The following is a 21,267-nucleotide window of genomic DNA, read 5'->3' on the forward strand; positions in this document are numbered from 1 at the left end:
CTGGTGTCTAGGTAAGTGATGACGTGGGCCTGAACCACATCATTCACCATCTGTTCTTCATGTACGTAGGTAAGTGATGATGGTGTTCCTAATACTTCTTGTTAGCATGATTTTGTTGCAGGTATTCAGGTAAGAAATGATAAGAGTCCTTACTAATTCTAGTAACCATAAGTTCACATTTTTTATACTTTAGAGATGACTGATATTTAACCCTATGAGTGTTATAGGTTGATATAGTCTGGTAAGTGTCATGGAGTTCCCACCACTGTAGTAACCATAGGATTTTTGCAGGTGTCTGGTTAAGATATGAAGGTCTCTTCTGACAATGATGTTGACCTGAATTAATGCAAGTACCCAGGTAGAGTTGATGGGTTCCATAATAAAGTAGATAAACAAGGTTAGTTGCAGGTGTCCTGGTAGAAAAAGTTGTATCTTTAAACACATTTGTTGAATGTGTTTTTTCAGATTCCTGTCAAGAAAACATGGTGAACCTCATAATGGTTGTAAACAGATCTTTGCTTTCAACCGGGTAACTGATAAAGAGGGTCCTCCCACAATGAAGACCCACTGATCTTCAATATGAAGGTGAGTAAGGATGGTGTCCCAAACACTCGTGTTATTATATTTGTTTGAAGATATCCTTTTAAGGTCTTTACTAGTATGCAGGTATAAAATGATAGGACATTAACTCATTAAAAATATTCTCATTTTTAGGTATCTAAGTAGTTATTATTTAAGACTCTTATATTTACCTTGTTCTTGGCATGTGTGCAGTTGAGAAATTGATTTGACCCTAATTATATTAGTATGATGAGTTTTTTTCTATTCTTATTAGAGATCATATGTATTTAATACTTGTAGTGATGGACAGTTATGCAGGTATCCAGGTAATTTATCATACTGTCATCACTGAGTTACTGACCATGGGAATTGTTTCAGGTATCCTTTCAAGAAAAGAAGGTGTCTTTTCCCAGGAGTTGACCTTCAACTCTTACAACTAGCCAGGCAGCGTGGATGGGTACCAAAATGGTACAAGTGACCAAGGAAACTTACAGCTGTAGAGGCAGAATGATTTATGTACCAAAAACATTTTCCACAGTGTGTTTTCAGATTCATGTCAAGACATCATGGTGAGCCTATTAATGGTAGTTAATGTGGGCATGGCTGATATGGAAAGAAGTGATGACATGGGCCTAAACAGCAGTACATTCTATCTGACTGTCGTATATCCATGTAAGTGAGGATGTGTCCTCCTACTTTTTGTTACCATGATTTTTTCAAGGTATTGAGATAAGAAATGATAGTCTTTACCAATTCTACATATCATGACTTTTCACTTATTCTAATTCTGGAAATGTTCAATTACCCTGTGAATGCTAAGGTATTATGTGAACACAGATACTTATTATGGTGTTCCCCAGCACAGTACTAGTGATAGAATTTTTATAGATAGCCCATCAAAGAAGGATGGTTTTATCTGGCATTAGTGTTGACCTTGGATTACTACAAGTATACAGGTACATAGATGTGTCTTCTAATGATGAAGTGACCAACATTATTGGCAGTAGTCCTAGTAGAAGAAGCTGTGTCCTTTAATAGATGCTTCGTATTATCTTTCCAGGATGCTGTCAAGAGGTCAAGATTAACCTAATGATGCTCATTAATGAAGAACATTGCTTATATATAGGTAAGTGATGATAGGGGCTGAAACCACAGAACAGGTCATTGGATCTTAAAATACTAGGTAAGTGAGGACTTGCAGAAATCCATATAATTCTCATAAAACTGCGAGTCACAGTAGTGACCAAGGTTTTATGCAAGTTTAAATTGAGGAGATAATGATGTCTGTAGCAGTAGACCTTGGAGTATAGCAAGACTCCAGGTAGATTCAGTGAATCCTGCAGTGTGGTAGTGACAAGGTTATTTTCAGGGCCCAGGTAATAAAGTTGTATCCATAGACACATTTGTCACAATGTGTTTTCCAGGTTCCTCTCTACAGATCATGGTGAACCTCATGATGATTCTGGACGGGCCATGATTTATATCCAGGTAAGTGATGATGTGGGCCATTTACATGTGACAGGCCATTGGCTCTTCAGCTATCTGGGTAAGTGTGAATAGTGTTCCTAACTATTGAGTCGCCATGATTTTTTTGCAGGTATTCAGGTAAGAAATGATAGAGTCTTTAACTATTCTAGAGACCATGATCTTCACTTTTTATATTTTAGAGAAAATTTGTATTTAACACTAGGAATGCTCAGGGGTTGCAGGCATACAGCTAGTAAGCAGGTGTGTGATAAAGTGGGTTTGACCTCAGTACAGATCATTTGACCTGAAACATCTTGGTACATTTAGGATAGTGTCTCTTCGCACAGTGTTACCATGTTTTTTGCAGGTATCCTGTTAAGGTCTTCGCTGGTGTACAGGTATGAGATGATTGACAGTCACTCAGACAGTCTCAGTATCAGTATTGACAAAGTTAATGTTTTTGAGACTCATAGTTATTCATATTTGTGTTGTTACAAAATTAATTTGTCTCTAATACTACTAATAAAGAATACTAGTAAGATTTTTGTATTCATCTTTCGAGATAACATGTACTTAACTACTAATAAAAGGTGGATATGCAGCTATTCGTGTATTTATAATATTGACCATCACAGCATTATTGACTCAGGGATTATTGCAGGGAGGCCCTCAGAGAGGAAGTCGTCTGTTCCTAGAGTTTGACTTCAGTGTCTGCAAGCAAGTATCCAGGTAGTGTTGATGGGTCACAAAATGATACTCGAAGTGACCGAGGGAATTTGGGGGTGTATAGATACGTACAAATACATTTCCTACAATGTGTTTTTCAGGGTTGGGCAAACACATGGTGGTCAGTCCATCAGTGGTAGTGAAAGTTGGATGTGGTTGGCCTGGAGGTAAGTGATGATGTGGGCCTGAACCACAGCGTAGACGATCGACATTCCTATCTAGGTAAGTGATGGTGTGTCCACACGCTTCTTATTATCACGACTTTTTTCCAGGTTGTCAGGTAAGAAATTACAGAGACCTTAAAAATCTAGCAACCAAGTTATCCTATAGTTTTTATTATTTTTAAAGAAATTTTTCATTGAAGTATAGGTGATTTTCAGTATTGTGTTTCAGATGTACAGCAAAGTGATTCAGTTATACCTATATATACTTTGTATTCCTTCTTTGACTTTTTTCCATTATAGTTTATTGGACAGTATTGAATATAGCTCCCTGTGCTGTACAGTAAACCCTTGTTGTTTATCTTCCTGTAGTCTTATATTTTAGAAAAATTGACCTTTAAGTGAAAGATTGTTAAATGACTTGCAGAAATCCATACAATTCTCATAGAGGTATGAGTCACAGTAGTCACCAAGGTTTTATGTGGAGTACATTCAGGAGATAATGATGTCTCTAACAGTGGGACCTTGGAGTATAGCAAGACTGCAGGTAGATTCGATGAATCCTGCAGTGTGGTCATGACAAGGTTATTTTCAAGATCCATGTAATAAAGTTGTGTCCATGGACCCATTAGTCACAATGTGTTTTCCAGGTTCCTCTCTACAGATCATGGTGAACCTCATGATGATCATGAACAGGACATGGCTTGTATGTAGGTAAGTGATGATGTGGCCCGTTCGCATGTGACAGGCCTTCGAATCTTCAGCTATCTAGGGAGTGTGGATAGTGTTCCTAACTGTTGAGTCTCCATGATTTTTTGCAGGTATTTAGGTAAGAAATGATAGTGTCTTTAACTAGTCTAGAGACCATGAATCTTCACTTTTTATATTTTAGAGAAAATTTATATTTAACACTGATAATGCTCTGGGGTTGCTGGCATACAGGTATTTATTATGGTTTTCCCTACCACAGGACTACCCATAGGATTTTTACTGGTATCCAGTCAAGAAACTGGTTTTGCAACACTGGTGTTGACCTTGGATGGCTGCAAGGATCCAGGTAGAGTTGATGTGTCTCCTAATGATGAAGTGACCAAGGTCATTTGCAGGTGTCCTGGTAGAGAAAGTTGTGTCCTTTAATATATTTTTCATAACATCTCTTTCAGGTTTCCTTCCAGAGATCACAGTGAACCTACCATTGATCAGTAAGAGGGACATGGCTGGTGTGCAGGTAAGTGACGATGTGGGCGGAAACCACAGCACAGGCCTCTCATCTCCAGATGACCACGTATGTTTTGCTGTGTCCTCACGCTTGTTACCATGATTTCCTTGCAGGTTTCAGGTAGGAAATGATGGATCCCTTACCCCTTCTAGCAACCAGGAGTTTTCCCTTATTATATATTAGAGAAAATTTTTGTTTGTGAGTGTTGACTGATTTCACATAACCAAGTAATTAGCATGATGTTCCCAGCCATGGTGGTGACTGTGGAAATTTTGCACATGTCCCATTAAGAAATGTCAGCTCACCTGAGAATATTCCTGACTTGGACACTGCCAGTATTCAGTTAGAATTGATGTGCTCATCATGTTGAAAGCAATGAATGTTACTTACAAGTATCCTGGTAGAATAAGTTGCCATCCTTTTGCATATATCACAATGTATGTTTCAGGTTCCTGTCAAGAGACTGTGGGGAACTTGACAGTGGTTGTGATCAGAGACGTTTCTGGTCTCCAGGTAAGTGATGATGTGTTCCTCTTTTACCGTAGCATTTTGGGGTGAGGTTTTCTGGTAAGAAATGATAGTGTTCCACCAATTCTAGAAACCATGTTATCCTCCTGTTTTAAAATTTTAAAAAAATTTGTGTCGCTCTCGAGCATCTTGCAGATATCCACGTAATTCTCAGAGAGCTGTGAGTCCCAGTAGTAAGCGTGGTTTTCCATTGCAGGTGAGCGTTCAGGAGATCATAGTGTGTTTAACAATGGCCTAGACCTTGGAGTACTACAAGATTCCAGGTAGATTTGATGAGTCCTTCAGTGATGTTAGTGATGGGGTTGTCTTCAGGGTCCAGGTAGTAAAAGTGTGTCCATAAACACGTTTGTCACTATGTGTCTTCCAGGTTCCTGCCCAGAGGTCATGGTGAACCTCGTAATGATGTTAAAGGACATGGCTTGCATCCAGGTAAGTGATGATGTGGTCCTTTTACACTCGACAGATGACCTGATCTTTGGCTATTTAGGTAAGTGTGGATAGCATTCCTACCTGTTGTGTTGCCATGCTTTTTTACAGATATTCAAGTAAGAAATGATGTTGTCCCAATCAGTGCTAGTAAACATTAGCCCTTATGATTTTAGAGTTTAAATACAGTGTTGTGTTTTTCCTTAGTCGTGAGGGAGGGATATGTAGGTATCTGGGTAAGTTATCATTTTGTTCCTCTTTTTTTCTTTACCATGGCTTTTTGCAGTTGTCTTGTCAAATACAGGATTATGTCTCTAACTAGGGTGTCATCCTTGAACTTTTGCAGGTTTCGAGGTAGATTTGATGGAATTTTGCCAGATATTCAGGTAATCCATGTATTCCAAATTCATTATTTACCATAGTCTTTATAATAGCCAATCAAGAGATGATGGTGGGCCTTAAGCACATCATCTCTTAACTGGACACCAACAAAATGCATAGTTAAATATTATTATTAGTAGACTCATCATCTCTTTTCTTTATCTTAATTATCTCAGTTTTTATTTTTTTATTTTTTTTAACATTTTTTATTGAGTTATAGTCATTTTACAATGTTGTGTCCAATTCCAGTATAGAGCACAATTTTTCAGTTATACATGAACATACATATATTCGTTGTCACATTTTTTTTTGCTGTGACCTACTACAAGATCTTGTATACATTTCCCTGTGCTATACAGTATAATCTTGTTTATCTATTCTGCATATGCCTGTCAGTATCTACAAATTTTGAACTTCCAGTCTGTTCTTTCCCACCCCGCTCCCCCTTGGCAGCCACAAGTTTGTATTCTATGTCTATGAGTCTGTTTCTGTTTTGTATTTATGTTTTTGTTTTGTTTTGTTTTGTTTTGTTTTTAAGATTCCACATATGAGTGATCTCATGTGGTATTTTTCTTTCTCTTTCTGGCTTACTTCACTTAGAATGACTTTCTCCAGGGACATCCATGTTGCTGCAAATGGCATTATGTTGTCATTTTTATGGCTGAATAGTATTCCATTGTATAAATATACCACATCTTCTTTATCCAGTCATCTGTTGATGGACATTTAGGCTGTTTCTGTGTCTTAGCTATTGTAAATAGTGCTCCTATGGACACTGGGGTGCAGGTGTCATCCTGAAGAAGAGTTCCTTCTGGATGCATGCCCAGGAGCAGGATTCCTGGGTCATATGGTAAGTCTATTCCTAGTCTTTTGAGGAATCTCCATACTGTTTTCCACAGTGACTGCACCAAACTGCATTCCCACCAGCAGTGTAGGAGGGTTCCCTTTACTCCACAGCCTCTTCAGCATTTGTCATTTGTGGACTTTTGAATGATGGCCATTCTGACTGGTGTGAGGTGATACCTCATCATAGTTTTGATTTGCATTTCTCTGATAGTGATATTGAGCATTTTTTAATGTGCTTATTGATCATTTGTATGTCTTCCTTGGAGAATTGCTTGTTTAGGTCTTCTGCCCATTTTTGGATTGAGTTGTTTGTTTTATTCTTATTAAGTCATATGAGCTGCTTATATATTCTGGAGATCACGCCTTTGTTGGTTTCATTGTTTGCAAAAATTTTCTCCCATTCCATAGGTTGTCTTTTTGTTTTACTTATGGTTTCCTTTGCTGTGCAGAAGCTTATAAGTTTGATTAGGTCCCATTTGTTTATTCTTGCTTTTATTTCTATTGCTTGGGTAGACTGCCCTAAGAGAACATTTTTGAGATGTATGTGAGATAATGTTTTGCCTATGTTTTCTTCTAGGAGGTTTATTGTATCTTATCTTATGTTTAAGTCTTTGATCCATTCTGAGTTTATTTTGTGTATTATCTCAGTTTTTAAGTGTGTTTATTTTTATTACAGTATAGTTGATTTACAATGTTGTATTAGTTTCAGATGTACAGCAAAGTGATTCAGTTATGCATATACATATATATTCTTTTTCACCTTCTTTTCTATTATAGGTTATTACAAGGTATTGAATATAGTTCCCTGTGCTATATATAGTAGGTCCTTGCTGTTTATCTGTTTTATGTGTAATAGTGTGTATATGTTACCCAAATTCCTAATTTATCCCTCTCCCACCACTTTCCCCTTTGGTAACTTTAGTTTGTTTTCTATGTCAATGAGTCTATTTCTGTTTTGTAAATAAGTTGATTTGTACCTTTGTTTTTAGATTCCACGTGTAAGTAATACTATATTTGTCTTCCTCCATCTGACTTCACTGAATGATCATCTCTAAGTCCATCTGTGTTGTGAGTCATCATCTCTTGATTGGTATTTTTGCAGATGTCTACTCAAAAGGAGATGATATCTCTATCTAAGTGCTTGACCCTGCTTTTTGCAAGTATCTGGGTAGATTTTATGGTTCCATTTAAGTCTGTAGTGCTTATAGGATTTTCAGGTGTCCAGATTGTAGATTTGTTCTTAAACACTGTTGTCTCTTTGGTTGTTGTAGATTCCAATTAAGAGGTTATTGAGAACCTCCATATGGTATTGAAGGCCAAATTTTACTTGTCTCCAAGTGCAAGGTGATGCTTGTACCAAAGTTAGAGGTCATGAAATTTTGCAGACATCCAGGCAGGCAAGGATTGTGTCCTTAAGCCAGCATGGTGACCATGTTTATTTGCAAGTATTCTTTAAGTTGTGTTGACTAACTACCACAGTGATCAGGGGATTTTGCAGATATCCTGTCACACTACGAATGTGTCTGTAACTGTGTTTTCCTGAAATTTGCTGGCAAAAGTTAATGGTGTTCCTAATCAAGATAATGACCTTGAAATTTTACAGATATCCAGGCAAGATATGACATGTCCCTGCTGTGATCTTTTCTTTTTTTTTTTTTTTTTTTTTTTGAGGTTGGAGGGCAGGTAATTAGTTTTCTTTTGTTTTTTTTTTTTTAAATTTTAAAAAAAAATTTAATGGAGGTACTGGGGATTGAACGTAGGACTTCACGCATGCTGAGCACGCACTCTACCACTGAGCTATCTCCTCCCCACCCACTGTGATCTTGATCCTCAGCCTTACCTGAATACCTTTCAGATTAATGGTGGTATTTGTCTAATTACATTAATGACCAAAGGTTTTTGCTGATATGCAGGCAGAAGATGACTGTGTCTGTATCTGCAGCACTGCCCTTTGACTTTTGCTTGTATCCAGGTAAGTTGTTCTGTCCCTTACCGGGCTAGTGATGGCCTTGGGATATTTTATTTGTCCAGGTAAAGAGTGATGTGTCCTTAGCCATGTTAGTGACCCTGGGATTTTACAGATATCCAGGTAAGAAATCATGTGTCCACAGCTATATTATTTATCCTCACATTTTTAGGTATTCTGGGAAGAGATGGTGGTGTTCGTAACTACACTAATGGCCATAGGATTTTGCAGATACCCAGTCAAGAGATAATGGCATCTCCATCAACACTGGTGTCCATGGGAATGAAAGAAAAATGGAATACTTTTTTTGTATTAGCTATATATCTTGTTAATAGAATTTTTAACGTTCAGTGACTATTAAATAGTATTCACAATCACATTTTCTTATATCCATTTCTCTCTCTTTTTAAAGCAAATGGAGTTTTTTTGTTTGTTTTTTGGGGGGAATGTAGGAACCAGGGAACAGTTAGGTTTATTTATTTGTTTATTTAATGGAGGTAGTGGGGATTGAACCCAGAACCTTGTACATGCTGGGCATGCGCTCTGCCACTGAGCTATACCCTTCCCCCGTCCATTTCTTTATTTGTTCAGTTTCTCCATAATGACACCTGTACCAGGAATCTTAAGCTCGCATTTATGAAATACTTTAATAGCTAGGAGTGATCAATGTGGACATACTTTATGTAAAATGTGGTTATTCCTAAAGAAAATTAGGCTACAGATTGAATTCTTAAAGGGTTAAGGGGAACGGAGGAGGAGGAATATCGGTGTATATATTGTATATATATTGGTGTGTATATTCACAGACGTGAAAGCCGAATAAGAACATGGTGATCAGCTAGTCCAGCACCACCATGGCCGAGAGAGGTGACCCAAGGTCACACAATTGTCCAGTTGTCAAGTGCTCTTTCCACTGTCCTGTTTTCTTTGTTTGAAAGCCTGAGGCCAATCCAAAAGCAATACAGCAAGTGCTGAAGTGCTTGTTGGAATCAATATTTCTTGGGAAATGCACTTCCAGTTGGCCACACTCTCCATCAGGCACTTGGCTTTTTTGCTCAAATAGTCCATGTAAAACGCCCCTTAAGAAAGCCCGGGGTCTCAGTCCTAACCCCCCAGCTACAATTCTGTTTCCTGGTTCTTGCTCTGGACATGAGTATGTTGATTTCTTATTTGAGCAACATCTGGGACATAAAACAAACAAGCATTTCCATTATTCACCCCACGTAAATAATCAGTTGCTCAAGCCTGCCCTGGGTAGCAGGGCCACGTACAGCACGCCAGCTCCCGAGTCCGTCATTATCTCAGTGTCACCTTCTGTGGTGCCTGGAGTCCTATTAGGCCCTTCATCATTTCCTCTGTCACCCTTTGGTACTTCTAGTCTTTTCTCTTTCCCTCGGCTGGTTAAGACAGATGCTAATGTGTCAGTGAGATTTTGAAACCAACACTTTTCATAGCAGTGGTCAGAGCTAATGGTGTTTTTCATCTCAAATATTTTATAAACATTAATTAAGCTTCTAGCTCCCAGCTAGGCTCAGGCCAAAAAGAATGCTTCTGGAGAGTTTCTGCTTTTCCCTCAAGCTGCAGAAAGTCCTCAGGGAAACAGAAGCCCTGGGCGCTAGAGCCTTGCAGCCTTTTTCTTGAAAGAAGCTTTCATATATCCCTTTAGCACTTTTGTGATGCTTAGGAAATTCAGTCTTGTAATGCTTTATCAAACGAAACCCTTTGGAATGCTTTATTAAATGAAGTCTGGCTAGTTTAAACCATCTGTCAGAAAGTAGTTTTTGTTATGGAGAAGTATGCACTCATTGAGTTAGTGCAGCAGGAAAGCAGAGCAAACCCAACCTAAATCAGTTCAATGAGACAATGCTTATTTCTCAATAGGAAAGGGGGGGGAAACCCTGGCAGGTGTGAATGAGAAGGAAGGATATGCGAGAACAGGAGGTCCTTAAAAGCATTCTTTCATTTCCTCGTGCTGGTGCACAAGTTCAAACAGAAGCTTTAGAAGAAACACCTGAAAAAAACAGTAAATCTCTGTAATCAAAATGCACAAACACAGGCATGATGCAAGGGTGACATTCATTCATGGCCATTTTCATCAAAACCAATGATTTTCAACCAGGTATGTGATTTTGCTCCCAGGGGACACTTGACAATGTCTGGAGACACTTATGGTTGCCATCACTCAAGGGGCAGGTGAAGTGTTCCTGGCATCTAGTACAGAGAAGTGAGGGACGCTACTATAAACGTCCTCCGATGCGAGTGGCAGCTCCCATCGCAGATAATGATCCAGCCCCAGATAGCAACAGTGCCGAGGCTGAAGATCTGCTAAATCATCACCTTGGTGGAGAGGTAGCTCCAGTCTCCAAATCCAGTTGGAGTTCGTGATATGCTGTTGATAAGGTTGACCTCAACCTCCCATACTCAACTCTAAGCAGGCTCAACATGGCGGTCTTTCCCACTGCTCCCTCTAGGATACCTTCATTGAGCCTGGGAACCCAGTCTGTGCACAGAGGCTAAACTCTTAACATGTTCCTAGCTGCGACACAGTTGATTTTCTCAGAAGGTAATTGCTCTGGTTTATTTTGAAGTGATCCACGCTCCTTTTAATTAGGAAAACATATGCACATTTCTACTCAGATATATCGGCCAGTTCCTGTTGTTTGAGTAGAAGCAATGTCAAATGCCAGATCAAGGCAAGACCCCTCTGATGAAACCCCTACAGCATATCGTGTCAACTCTTCTGTGCTAAATAACATCGAGAAAGGGGAGGCTTTTAGTTCTTCTTTTGCTCCTTTGTCACAGTCATCTGTTGACCTGCTTCTGGCATTCTGCTTAGACAGTCATGTGTTTCTTTAGCAAATGCAGTCAGGAGAGAAAAGGGGCACAATGGGGAAAGATAAGAAATAGTTTATGAATTAAACGGTGGGAGCATAGTACCTCCCTTTTTTATTTTCAAATTTTTACTACGAAGCAGGAATAATGAGATGGTAACTTCAACCAGAATTATATTCAAGTTAAAAAAGATCTAGGAAGCAGCCCAGTTTTTATCGCTATTGCCTGTTTTATTCTATTACCATCAAGACTTAGTACACTACTCGTGTTGATTAAAAAAAAAAAAAAGACTTAGTGCACTACCGAAAATACAGAGACAACTAGAACAGTATTCCAGTCCTCGAGTTCATCTGAGCAGGAAGACAGGTGATAGAACAGCTCTCTGAGGCAGTAAGTAGAAGAGGGACGGGGGGAAGGAAATGGGGAGATGGTGCTTTGTAGTTACAGAGTCCCTGGGGTGGTTAAAACATTTTGGAAACAGATAATGGTGATGACTGCACAGCCTTTTGAATGTAATTAATGCCTCTAAGTTTTACACTTCAAAATGGTTAAAATTGCAAATGTCATGTTACACATATTTTGCTACAATAAAAAACCATCAGTGACGTGACAACCATTATAGATGAGATATTCATAAAAGATCTTGAGAGTAAACAGAAGAAATGATCATTTTAAAACAATTTATTGAGTTCATACTTGTTCTTAGGTACTTTTCTAGGCACTTGATAGTCAGTGTCTCAGTCTGGGTCCTCCAAGAAGCAGATGCCAAGGTGAAATTAGGAATTAAATGTACAAGAGACATGCTGGGGAAACACCTGTGCAGGAGAAAGCGGACGAGGCAGGAGGGGACAGGGAGAGTCTTCTGGACACAGTGCGGGTCTGACACCGGTGAGAGGAGGAAGGGAAGGGAGGAGGAGGATTGGGGAGGGAGACCTCACATGGCCGGGCTGGTCCAAGAATGCTTTGGCCAGATGGGTGGGAAGTCTTTAAGCCCATCTCCTGTTAGGAGTCTCTCATCCCCCAGCAATGCATTTTCTTTTTTTTTTAACAATGTTGTATTAATTTCTGGTATACAGCACAGTGATTCTGTTATACACATAAATATGTTCATATTCTTTTTCAAGCCATTGAATATAGTTCCCTGTGCTATATAGTAGGACCTTGTTGTTTAGCTATTCTGTACATAGTAGTTTGTATCAGCCAATCCCAAACTCCTGATTTATCCCTCCTCTCCCCCTTTCCCCTCTGGTGTCCATAAGTTTGTTTTCTATGTCTGTGAGTCTCTGTTTTGTAAATAAGTTCATTTGTGTCACTTTTTTAGATTCCACATATAAGTGATATCATATATTTGTCTTTCTCTGACTTCCTTCACTTAGTATGATAATCTCTAGGTCCATCCATGTTGCCTCCCTAAGGGGTAAGTACTATTAATGTCATCCTCATGTTGTGGATAAAGAAATTAAGGCACAGAGATAGTAAATAAGTTGCCCAAAGTCAAGGAGTTGTGGTCACAGCTGGGCTTTGCATCTGCAAACCTAGATCTAGAATCATGCTTTAAATATGACGACGTGCTGCCTCCACCCACCCAGGAACAGATTTGGCAGTATTTGCGGGGATATTTGAAGGGCCAGACGGCCGTAGTCAGAAGTGAAGGGAGAGGAGAGGAGAGGAAGCAGAAGACCTTAGGAATGTAGGTTTAGGTAAGTCCTTTTCAGTATGAGAAGTCCAGTCGTACAGCGTGATGCTGTGTTGGAAGCCTTCTAAATGGTGTCTTTATTTTGCATGGACTCATTTTCATTTATTATCAGATACTAATTATATCCTCAGTGAAACTCATCTGAAAGCCACTTTTCCATTCCTCTTATAAAGGACTTAGTCCCAAATACACAAATTGATCAGCTAGTGTATTCTTCTCGCCAGGTAACTTCAGAATCAGGTAACGTAACTCACAAAAAGAGCCTCTCGCAACAGATTCCTTAAAAAACTAAAAATAGACTTATGATATGATCTAGCAATCCCACTCCTGGGCATATAGCTGGAGGAAACTCTAATTCCAAAAGATACATGCACTATACTTCAATGTTTGAAAAAAACTGTCAAGTGCTAAACAAATGTAAGAACTATAAATCAGTGTGCAGTCCTAGGCTGGATTTCAGGGCTCCTTCCTCGTCAGTGAATGACAGTGAACACAGTGGCCTCCAAGTTGGGAAGTAGGAAGACAAATGCTCTTGACCCAGGTCTGTGGTTCCTTTTCTTTGTACAGTTGCCCCTTGAACAACATGGGTTTGACCACCGTGGGTCCACTTACATGCAGATCTTTTTCAGTAGTAATTACTATACCACTGCACGATCTGCACACAGTGGGTTGAATCCGAAGATACGGCATGGCAAACGCAGAGGAACTGTGCTTCTGGAGGGCAGACTACACACGTGGGGTTTTTGACTGCACAGAGGTTTGGTGCCCTTAACCCCTGCTCTGTTCGAGGATCAACTGTATTTCATGAGTTTTATAGCAAGAGATTTCTAAGTTAATGAATATGAAAGTTTCTCCATCTTTTATCAGAGTGCTTTGGGCTCTAAGTAAAAGAAACCCTGACTCATACAGACTTGCACAAGAGAATATTTCATCTAACAAAAACCATGTCCAGAGAGGGTGGGCAGTTGATAGGTAATCAACAGCTTGATAAGGTTAAAGACTCACACTTTCTCTGAGTCTCCTTTCCACTGTCTTCAGCACCAGCTTTATCTTAAAGCTAAGGTTTCCTCATGGTCACTAAATGGCTGCTGGAAAACATCACGTCTAGCATCTTCTTTGGTCACATCAAGCAACAGAGAGAAGATACAAACACTTTACTCATACGAGCTTGTAAGTCCTTCAATTTACTGAAAAACGTGTGCCAAAAGCTTGCTGAACTAATGGTCAAGGAGTCAACTCAGGAGCTCAGATGAGGATGGCAAAAGAAAATCAAGGATTGTTAGGAAGAAGAAAAGGAGAAACAGATAAGAAATTAATATTTCACAACAGGACAAAATCTAGCACCTCATGCATTTCCACAGACCTGTGAACTGTTTGATGTTCAGATTTGCAAACCTGATAACTGGGCATAAGTAAAATCTCAACACTTAACTCTACCATCTGTTGCTGACATAACAATTTTACATAATATGAAAAATGCCAGATGGAAGCTACACGTTAACTATGTCCAAGATGTTTTATGCTCACAACATACACGGACTAGAAGGAATTAGCTTTGTTCCACACACTGTTGAGCTCATCATTCTCCAGTTACAATTCTGGCCACTGATGGATAAGGACGACTCCAGAGCCTCCTAATCACTTATGTTTCCATGGTGTTTGGAAAGCTGCACGCACTGGTGACCCTGGAATTTCTATCCAGGACCAACTTAGAAGCTACAGTTCGTTTAGGGCTGAGAAGGGAAAGGCAGACATACTTGAAATTGTGTTTGCACAGCAAAGACACAGTTTTTAGCTTAGAATTTATATCATGTGTAAACAAGAATAACAAAGTTTTCTAAAGATGTTTTTGTTTTTACTGTATATAAGATTGAGAAACTATCAAGTGTCCAGGTCATAGAATAAGAAGTCAAGGAGTAGCTATTGTTTTGGAGCAAAGGTGATGGCAAGTGTTTTAGGGGAAATAAAATTCCTACCATAAATCTTCTACCATCAGGAAGAAATTTATAAAGCACAGGCAACAATTTCCCAACTTTTGTTATAAAATGCTTCACACATATATTAGTCTAGATAGTGGTATAACCGACATCCATCCACATGCTCAACACTCAGGTCTGCCGGATGTTAACATCTTGCCGTTCTCCATTTCCACTTTTGATTTATTCCCTTCCTCTTGCTGTAAAGGTTACCCCACCCAGTATCCATTTCCATGTTTTGTACTATTACCAGGTGTGCCTGTATCCATAATAAGACCATAGTTTTGAAAACGGCATCATATGGGGTGTTATTCAGAAGCTTGCCTTTCATTCATTGTTTTGATGAGTTTTACCCTCGTTGCTCTACTTCCCTCTTTTGAACTGCTCTCTAATACTCCGTGACTGAATATAGTACAATCTGCTTACCTGTTCTTCTGTTGATGAACACTTAAGCTATTTCCATTCTTTACCGTTATAAACAACGCTGCGAAGAACAGTCAGCTGTGTCCTTCCTTACACTCAGATCAGACTTTCTCTAGGTTATAGATCCACAGAGGTAGAGTGAGAAATTCCACCCCATCCTGATGTATCAAGTAACACCTACACCAACAGTGTATGAGAGCTCCTTTTTCTTCATTTTGCCAATTCCTTGGCTATGAGATAGCATTTTCCTAATAACTAAAGAAATAGAGCAACTTTTCATTTACTTGGTATGCAGATTATCTCCTCTGAATTTGCTTCTTGATACATTTTGCCCATTTGGGGATATTTGTCTTTTTCTTACTGGATTGTAAAAATGTTCTACATATTTTAGATACTAACATTTGCTGATTACACGCACTCAGATATCTTCTTCCTGTCTATAACTTGTCTTCTAAATTTTGTTTAAGGTGTTTTGGGGTTGTATTTAGGTTTATAATTTTAGTGTAATTATATTTGTCTACTTTTTCCTTACTTAAGGGTTTTGTTTTCTTGTGCTTGTCTATGGAATCCTTAAGATTGATTCAAGGTCATAAAGAGATTTTCCTTTATTCTCTTCCAGAAGTTTTCGTGGTTTCTTTTGTATGTTTAGATATTTAGTCTGTCTGGAATTTGTCTTTGTGAGACAAGATCGTGACTTAATTTTCTTTCCAGAAGGATAACTAATTTTTCCAGACTCACTCCTTGACTAGTGCATACTTTCCGTCCTGCTTTGTAGGGTCTTCTATGTCCTGCATCAAGTCTCTGAATTTTGTCCAACTCAAATAGCATGCTGTCTGCCTTACTGTATCTTTTTACAAAGTCTTGATATCTGGTGGAGCAAGCTCTCCAGTTATGTCTTAACTCTTTTGGTGGTTAATTTTATGTATCAACTTGACTGGGCCATGAGGTGCCCAGATTAAACATTATTCCTGAGTATGTCTGTGAGGATGTTCCTGGATGAGATTAGCAGTTGAGTTGGTGAACTCAGTAAAGCAGATTGCCTTCCCCAAAGTGGACAGGCATCATCTAATCTGTTGAGGGCCTGAATAGGACAAAAAAGCAGAGGAAAGGAGGATTTGTTCCCATCTTGCCTACATACATGAGTGAGGACTTCGCTCTTCTCCTGCCTTTGGACTGGGGTTTAAGCCATGGGCTCCCCTGGTTCTCAAGACTGGAATTACCGCCTCCAGCTTGCAGACAGCAGATCGTGTGACTTCTCAGCCCCCATAATCACGTCAGCCAGTTCCCAGTCCTGCGTACTAAGTCTGCTTTTGTAACCCATTGCTTCTGTTTCTCTGGAGAACCCTGACTATTATGGTCTCTTTTCTCTTCTACCCAAATGTTAGGGTCAGCTTGTCAACTTCCATGGAAAACCCTGCTGGAATTTTTATTTTAATTCCATGGCGTTTCTAGACGGACATGGGGACAGGTGCCATCTTCCCGGTCTTGTCTTTTCTTCCATGAGCCTGCTATGTCTCTGCATATATTCAGATCGTCTTTTGCACTCCTCAGTGCTGTTCTGCAATTTTCTCCATAAAAGGTTCTGGACATCTTGCATAAATTTATTCATAGGTATTTTGTAGTTTTTGTGGCTATAAAAAGTGAGAACGCTATTCAAAACCATTTTCTAATTGGTTATTTCTCTGTGTAGGAATGTGAAAAACGTTGGCGTGTTGGTTTTGTATCCAGCACATTGCCAAACTTTGTTATCAGTCTAAAAGTTTGTTTTAGAGTCTCTTGAATTTTCCATGGAGATAATCATATTGTTTATGAATAAGGACTGTGTTATCTCCTTTTGAAATATTCTTAGACCTCTTATTTCTTTGCTTATCTAGAACTGCCAATGCAGAATTGACCAATGAGCTTATTCTTTCAATCCCGACGTAACTGGGAATGATTCCAAAGTTTCTGATGAGGTACGATATCGGCTAAAAACGTTGGTAACAGATGTAATTTGTCAGGTAAAGCAAATTCCCTTCCATTCCTGGTCTGCTTGCTAGAAGCTGTTATCACAATTACTTTTGTCAAATTCTTCTAGTAATTGAGAAAAATATGGTTTTTATGCTCTAACCTTATAACATGATATAAAACATTAATACAATTCTAAAAGTTAAAATATTCACTCAGTACTCGGAGAAGCCCTACTTAAAATTATAGATATATGTTATAAATCTATAATCCTTTTGACATAAATAAATTATATATTTTGTATAGTCAAATATAATCATTTTATTCCTTTTCTTATTTTCTTAAGGAAATAATCCTATTTCTTTATTCTATAATAATCTTATTCCTTTTAACTTCTCTTTCTGACTTATGCTTAAAAGGTCATTCCCTACTCCAATCGACTATCAACATTCCCCCACTATTTTTTGTAATTCTTTTTTTGGGGGTGGGAGGTGAATAGGGTTGGTTGGTTTGTTGGTAGGTTTGTTTATTTATTTACTTATTTATTTTAATGGAGGGACTGGGGATTGAACTCAGGACCTCATGCATGCTAAGCATGTGCTCTACCACTGAGCTATCTCCCTCCCCTCTATATTTTGCAATTCTTAAAACCATTTGCATTTTGTTCTTTGTATGATATAAACTCTAAATATGACACTTTTCCCCCAGCTAGTTATTTTTAACTCTGATGAATAATCTCTTGACTATTGGTTTGTGATGCTTCCTTTATTATATATTATCTTCTCATATATATTAGGATTCTTTCTGTACCATCGCTTTGTTTCCATTGATGACTATATCCATTTGCATGCTAGTGTCATGTTGTTCCCGTTTCACACAAAATAGAACAATAAAATAATGTCTTTCTAAGGGTAGTGTTGAACCAGGATCTACTGATACAATTTTTAAAATTTATATTATGCTTTAATACCTAGCTATGCAGCATAATTAATTACTCTTGGAGTTGTGCTAAATCAATAATGCTAATTTGGAAGAAACATACTTCTATACTATTCAGTCTTTTCATCCCATTACATGGGCTATGTAGTCATTTATTCATATTTTCTTTGAACTCTCTCAGTGAATTTTGTAACATTCCGCATGCATTCATTTTTTACGTGGATATTTAACATGGTATATCTGGCTATTTTGTGGTAGAGTGTTGTTTCTCCAATACCTCATGTATCTTTCAGTTTGTTACTTCTGGGAGAACAGGAAAGCTGGTTACTTTTGCACACTTATCTTTTTTACTAAACATCCATAAAGATAACCACTTTTTAGTTATCTTGGAATTTCTCAATAGGCAATTATATCATCTCCAAATAATACTTTCTGTTTTCTCATTTTCAGTAATAGTCTGTATCTGTTCCTATATCTGTACTAGAATTTTATTAACTAATACAGTGGGGGAGAGATGCTTGTTTTCTTTCTGAATTAATGGGACCCTGCCTCCTAGTTTAGTTCTTCATCTAATAATGTGGGTGCTGGTTAAATGGCGTCTTTCATATTTTGTGTGGATTCTCTAGGCAGCTGGTCTGCTCTTTGTGAAGTTAGCTCATCCTGTGCAAACACATCTAACACCCTGGGTCTGGTCTCTGCATTCCCTGGCACGGAGCAGGGAACTTGATCAGGGCCAGAAAGAATCTGTCTTATGCTGGATTCTAGGGAGACCCTAACAGACTAGACCTGCTCTGTCTGGATGTGGCCACGTGTCTAGACACTTCTGCCCTCCCACAAGCCTGGAGTTTCTGCTCCAGCCTTGAACAGACACTTGAGTTTTCCTTGCATGTTACTGTCTGTCATTGATGACATACTAAGAAATAAGTGGAAATTGCAACAGTTGTGTCAGCTGGGTTCCACATGATGGACTGAGAAGGATTCTAAACAGAAATATTTACTTGTTATAAAATAAAATATGTGAGATCTAAGTTTCCCGTCAATCCTATCACGAGAGGTAAACCCTGTTAGCCATTTGCAGTAGGGCAGTGGGAGGGGTGTGTCTATGCATCCACATACATATGAATACAAGTATTTCTATACTTTTGTTCTGTACTGTTCAAACATATGCACGTTTGAATAATGTAAGCCCAATATAAATATTTTTTTCAACAGCTATATACTACTCCACCACATGGCCATTCTCTAATCATCCTTTCTCTAGAAATACATATTTCCAACTTGTTTCCTTGTATCTTGAACCCGCAACTTGTTGAAGTAAAAGGTAAGCATATGTATTTTTTAAATTTTGCTTAATTTTAAGAGATACTTTCAACTAGTCCTTTCTCCACAAACTTAGAATCTAGTCCATGAACTGTTACTTACGGGTCTATGATAAGTTCAGAACTTGAGAGCAAGTATTTAGAATTATCATAATTTGATATTTCCATCAAATTCCATCATGATAGTGAAACATGTGATTTTTATATTTGACAAACCTATTGGATTAAAAATCTGCTTATTTTTTAAATACTAATACTGCTAAAACAAAAAGAATTATGGAAAGAATCCATTTAGAGAATATAGGTTAAGTAAGATCGAAAGCTTTTCATTGTGAAAATAAATGTTTTAGGAAAAGTTTCTTAAGAGACATATGAGGGATATGTGTAAAAAATTGTTACAGTTTTTAAAATATACTGAGGAAAATATGCTGTATTTAGGGCTGCATGTGGAGTCTGATCAGTAATATAATACATTCTTATCAGGACAAAGAATAAAAGAACCTGATTCTTCACCACGAATAGTTTGGGAAACACTGCTCCCATGAGCAGTCAATAAGAGTTTCCATTTTCTTTTGTAAATCCTTGCCACTGATTTGTATGTCAAAGATCAAAATGTCTATTAATCTGTTGGTTACTATAATGTATAACATCAACAGGTAAAACACAACACAAAGTATCTTATGTTACATGCCAGAAAATGATAGAGGCCAATGATTTTCAATTTATTCTTTTTTTTTCTTTTTTTGAGAGTTGGAGGTTTCATGAAGGTGTCTTAAGCGATTAGCTTGGAAGGAAACGAGGATACACAGGCCAAGTCTTCACATCTTCTTTAAGTTGTGTAGCTGTTTTCATTGTAGGAATAAATTTGAAAGTCTGAAGAGGGCCAATTACTGAGGCCTAGGGCAGTTGTGGAATGTGTTATGGTGAAGACAAGTTAGTAGAAAAAATGGCCCTGACTAAGCCAAGAACAGCAAGTGGGTCTTCTAGAAAAGTCTGATTAAAGATACTAATGGCACCTGTTACCCACTGCTGCCTACTTTTTTCATACTCTCATAACGATTCAGTTCTTCACTGAAGTCAGATTTGGGCATTGCAAAATGACCAGCCAGATTCGAGGTCTATACAAGCTTGATCAAGCTGGGAATTCAGAGGACTCAGTAGCAGTGCCAAAAGCAGGGGCAGAGGTGGGGGTGGAATGCTAACAAGTCGGGGGAGCTTTATTTCCCTCCCAATCTCCATCAGATCCCCTACACATTTTTTTTTCTGTGCACCAATAATATTTTCTCTAGATAATATTAATTTCTTTGCAAACATATCTCTGAGGCCCTGCCAACCGTCCAGATAAGTCCCTCTTCTTCTTTTCCTCCCAGAGCTGCCATGGAAAGAATTAGAAATTTGGAGAAGACCACCTTGAGTCATTGCCCTCATGAGAAATTTTCCCAAGAACCTTTTGAGATGTCAAAAGTCATCTTTCCTCCCAGGATCCTCAGCTGTCTTTGAACCTGCATCAATTAACTCATACCACCTTTTTGGAGTCAACCCAGTGGGGCGGAGGGAGGGCGTGTGGTGTGAGTTATTCGAGAATCATATGTAAGGAGACAAGTGGGCTTTGCAGGGACTCAAGTCCACGAGCCAACGTTTGCTCCACAAACCAAGCAGGAAAAAGGGATGTGCCCAGGCCTTTACCTGTCTCATTGAGCCTCATGAGCCCAGCCCCATGCTGGATAAAGTGTTTTTGCTCTGAAATCTGAGTGAAGTGCCTTCTTGTGAGGTCAATGTTTTGAAGACACTGAAAGGACACGACAGTTCAAGACTTCTGAGGACGGGGAAAGCCGCTGGCCTGCCTCCCGGCTG

At 38.7% G+C, this 21,267-nt stretch overlaps 3 long non-coding RNA genes across 4 annotated transcripts; all 3 read left to right on the top strand.

The window, feature by feature from the left end:
• Positions 1-2,619: 2,619 nt before the first annotated feature.
• Positions 2,620-4,167, top strand: LOC140691908 (uncharacterized). Its single transcript, XR_012067528.1, has 4 exons — positions 2,620-2,757; positions 2,856-3,629; positions 3,886-3,972; positions 4,079-4,167. It is a non-coding gene; the product is annotated as an uncharacterized lncRNA (long non-coding RNA).
• A 412-nt stretch (positions 4,168-4,579) lies between these two features.
• On the top strand, positions 4,580-6,886 carry LOC116277203 (uncharacterized). 2 transcript variants are annotated; one of them, XR_012067527.1, is made up of 5 exons: positions 4,580-4,647; positions 4,859-4,925; positions 5,030-5,091; positions 5,435-5,474; positions 6,070-6,886. It is a non-coding gene; the product is annotated as an uncharacterized lncRNA (long non-coding RNA). The 2 variants fall into 2 exon arrangements; XR_012067526.1 differs by having other exon boundaries at positions 5,030-5,474.
• A 1,125-nt stretch (positions 6,887-8,011) lies between these two features.
• LOC140691909 (uncharacterized) lies at positions 8,012-8,660 on the top strand. The gene is made up of 2 exons (XR_012067529.1): positions 8,012-8,287; positions 8,454-8,660. It is a non-coding gene; the product is annotated as an uncharacterized lncRNA (long non-coding RNA).
• Positions 8,661-21,267: the final 12,607 nt, after the last annotated feature.

Source organism: Vicugna pacos, chromosome X (assembly GCF_048564905.1).
Source record: "Vicugna pacos chromosome X, VicPac4, whole genome shotgun sequence".
Classification (NCBI taxonomy): Eukaryota; Metazoa; Chordata; class Mammalia; order Artiodactyla; family Camelidae; genus Vicugna; species Vicugna pacos.